Below are 3,873 nucleotides of genomic sequence, written 5' to 3'. Positions count from 1 at the left end.
GAGTTAAAAAAATTTTTTTTTTTGTGGTGCTTCTCTGGCCCACAGCGCATCCTGCGGCGCTTTCCTGGCCCGCAGCGCATCTTTGTGGCGCATCCCTGTGGCACTTCTCGGGCCCGCAGAGCTTCCGGCGGCGCTTCTCGATATATATATATATATATATATTAGGCCGATCAGAGATGTGGTACCCACACCCCCCCCCCGAGCCCGCATCCATTTGTGGGTATCATTTGTTTAGAATAAACTATATTTTCTGCTAGAAATAGTTATTTTTAGCAGTCCTTAGACATTACGAGATAACCAGATCTGTAAATTAGATATCTGTAAACCCAATTTTGCGTACCATTAATTAGAATTAACTATATTTTTTGCTAGAAATATCCGATCCTGAATATTAAGTGTCTATAAATCCATTTTTTTGTCTACCATCTATTTAGATTAAGCTATACACAAACAATAGCCTACTTACACAAACTAAGATATAAACTCCCAACATTTAATTCTATCGAGCAATGTTGAAGCAGCTTCTCGAGCCCGCAACGCTTCCCATAGCGCTTCTCCTGCCCGCAGCGCTTCTCGGACCCGCGGCATATCTTATATTAGTATAAGATATTTACAGTCTAAAACGTCACATGACATAGAAGACGGCAATTTGATATTGTTCAAACAATCCCTCCAAATAAAATTTCATATTAATACTCTTTATCTGCTCTGGGAAAAAAAAATAAAACAAAAAACATGATTTGAAAAGGATAGCCATCTCCTGTCATGATACACAACTCATTCCGATAGAAAGTCGTTTTTTAAGAAATTTGTAGAAACAAGATTAACCTTTCGTTTATATAACGATAGAAATTACCTAACCTTACTTAGACCAGAATATAGAGCATTTTTTTTTTTGGCTTCACTAATCTAATTTAGCAAAAGGGTGAATGCATGCACTTGACAAGATTCAAAAGGGAGAACATTATATTTTCTTTGACGAGAAAAAATCTTTCAATATCCCGCTGAGATATACTTTTACGCAGTGTTCGAAAATGGTGCATGTAGAAATGGCCTATAAAAGTTGGAAGAAATTGATAGATATTTCCATATGATAGGTAGGAAAAAAAATGCTTACATTTGCAAAGTCCGAGGGCAGTATTTGATTGCCCGACGGCCCAGGTTGTGTGTGTTGGAGGGGGGGCGGGGCGGCAGCGCTATGTTCTTGCGCAGCTGGGCCAGCAATGTCATGGGCTTGGGGAGTTGGAGCAGCGTGGCTCACCATCATGTGAGCAGTCATCCACTCTCTTTTAGCTTTCTACATGACTGCATAGGGGCTGGCACTGATGGGGCTGCCACACCCTCTCTGGCTTTCTTAGCGGGTGGTGGTGATGGGCATTCTTCATAATTGGCCTTAAAAAGAAGAGAAAAAAGTTAGTATTGAAATAATTTGCCCCTTTTTACAGAAAGAAAGTTAGTATCATTATCCGCATAATTTTGTCTAGAAAAGCATTTATCACTAAGAAGCCCCCTCCCCCTAAACCCAAAAGCAAAGCAAAAAGTAAAATTTACGAGAAATGCTCCTATTTTTACCATGATGACAAAAAATTAAATATACAACTTGTGAGAAATCGAACCCGAAAAGCATAGAACTTCTATTTTTACCATTTACACAATAAATCCCCTGCCCCCCGCGCCCCCCGCTAAACCCTGAGTACTCAAAATGAAAAACAAATACTATATGAAACTATTTATCATGAGCAACACCTGATCCCTCTTGCAATTTATAAGATTTACCCTATCGCTAATTCGACTGGAAAAAAAAGTGTCTTTCTGTGAAACCTACAAAAAGCTTAATCCTCTGGTTTCGTAGATACCGGATGACCATTGACAGGATGTGATAATTAATCCATATTTAAATCTTTGCGGAACCGATAAAAGATAGGGTAACGTCTTAAAATGGAAACTGTTTATTAATAGCTGACAGAAGTCAATTGTCACTTTAGATAGAAATAAAGAAAGAATAAATTTATTGAAAAAAGAGAAATATTTCTATTAGCAAGAATTATACATGTAAAATCAGAGTGGGGCTGGGAGGGGGGGCAGGTTTAGGTAATAAAAAGAACATATTGTTTGTTTTCTAGTGAGTATAAAGATTGCATGGTGGTTAGGTTTGTGGGGGGAGGGGGTACTTAGCTAAATATAGTAGAGGGTGACTAAGGAAAATAATTTTATTTCGAAAATAAAAATGTATTAAATCAGAACTTACATGGTAAATTGAAGTTGCCAAGGCTTCAAGTTCATCAATATCATTCATAGTTGCTTCAATTGTGTCACAATACTTTCTGATAATTTAATCACATTGCATGCCCGTTATATACGAAATCTCAAGGGCGAATTGTTATGTAAGGGGGGGAAAACCATACGTAACCAGCTCTCTGATTGGCTGAGAAGGAAGATGTATCCGACTCGCTGATTGGCTGAGAAGGATGCATGTACTTCCAGTTTCCTATTCCAGGACACCTTGACATTCATCCTTCGCATGCACCTGTCCAAAACAACAATAATAAATAAATCCCTCAGGCCTAAGGATTAAATAAGCCATAATATTTCTTAAGTTCCCCTTCGTGAATCAATAATTTCCCCTAGCGATTACGTAAATCAATTTCTCAGATTAGGCTAGCCAAACAACAATGAAGCCATGTTTGTTTCTTAATTCCCCCCTTCGTGAATCAATAATTCCCCCTATCGATTATGTAAATCAATTTCTCAGGTCTGGCTAGCCAAACAACAATGAAGCCATGTTTGTTTCTTAATTCCCCCTTCGTGAACCAATAATTCCCCCATCGATTATGTAAATCACCCCCAGTGTCATTACACCTGGGCAAACAACAGCAAATAAATCGACCTTGACCCCCATTAGACTCGATCGATAATCCTTGAATAAATTATGTCCCGTCAGCATTAAACTAAATTGTAGATGGCAGCAGGGGTGAGTGTCACGACCTCCTGATAGGGTTCTACTCACCATTCTGGAATCTGAGTCATGCAAGACTTTCAATCTGCAACATTGAAGAATCAAATGTTGGGCTCTTGAGCCTCTACCCCTTTCATTATTCTCCACCCTGAGTTTGCACTTATAAACTTATTACACCATCTTTCGACCCATGATGGTATAGGGATTATCTTGGTTTTGTCGTCACTAATTAAAATGCAAATAGTTAAAAATGATTAAGATTTCGGCATGAATAATGCTCTAAGGCACAGTGCACTAAATACATATTTGAGAAATGTTGTTCCTTTTCCACTAAATTGGTATGTAAGGCTTTCCAAAATTGTTCTTCATAAATCTGACCCTATTATTGCAATATACAAGCTCAATGTAAACAACCTTAAATAAATTTTCACCAAAAAGAGTATTTAAAAATTTCTCAGGCAGTTGATGCATAAAACCTATGTCAACACACGGGCAACCGAAGTCACCATGGTTGGATTTTAGTATATTTGGAGACGTGCAATAGTGGTTTCTAAAACAGTAGTCTTTAGAGAATTATAAAAAATAAATTGTATAAAGATATAAAAGGAGGAATTAGTCCATAACGATAGAACCTTTGTGCATCCCTGGTTTCAGGTACTTTATTATGGAAAATATATATAACCTGAGTATTGCAGTTACCCCCAGTAAAAAACAAAAAAACAAAAAAAAAACAAGAGCGATACTAGGACGTGCATCGAATCGGACGGTTGAAGGAAGTCATGTCTGGGCTTTAAAGGATTGGTTTTTACTTGATGAACAATAGCTGCGTAGGTATTTAACCCACACATTCTTCCATAAGTCAAGGGGATTTTGATAATGTCTGTTATTTCAGCATCTTTTGCCTTCTTTCTAGAGAG

The 3,873-nt window shown here is 37.8% G+C and overlaps 1 protein-coding gene across 4 annotated transcripts in view; it reads left to right on the top strand.

The window, feature by feature from the left end:
• Positions 1 to 3,873, top strand: part of LOC148943465 (uncharacterized) — a 328,640-nt gene that overhangs the window by 182,599 nt on the left and 142,168 nt on the right. The window lies entirely within an intron of this gene.

Source organism: Artemia sp. Qi Xiang Cuo, chromosome 15 (genome assembly GCF_049724085.1).
Source record: "Artemia sp. Qi Xiang Cuo chromosome 15, ASM4972408v1, whole genome shotgun sequence".
Classification (NCBI taxonomy): domain Eukaryota; kingdom Metazoa; phylum Arthropoda; class Branchiopoda; order Anostraca; family Artemiidae; genus Artemia; species Artemia sp. Qi Xiang Cuo.
This window is presented reverse-complemented; position numbering and strand designations above follow the sequence as displayed.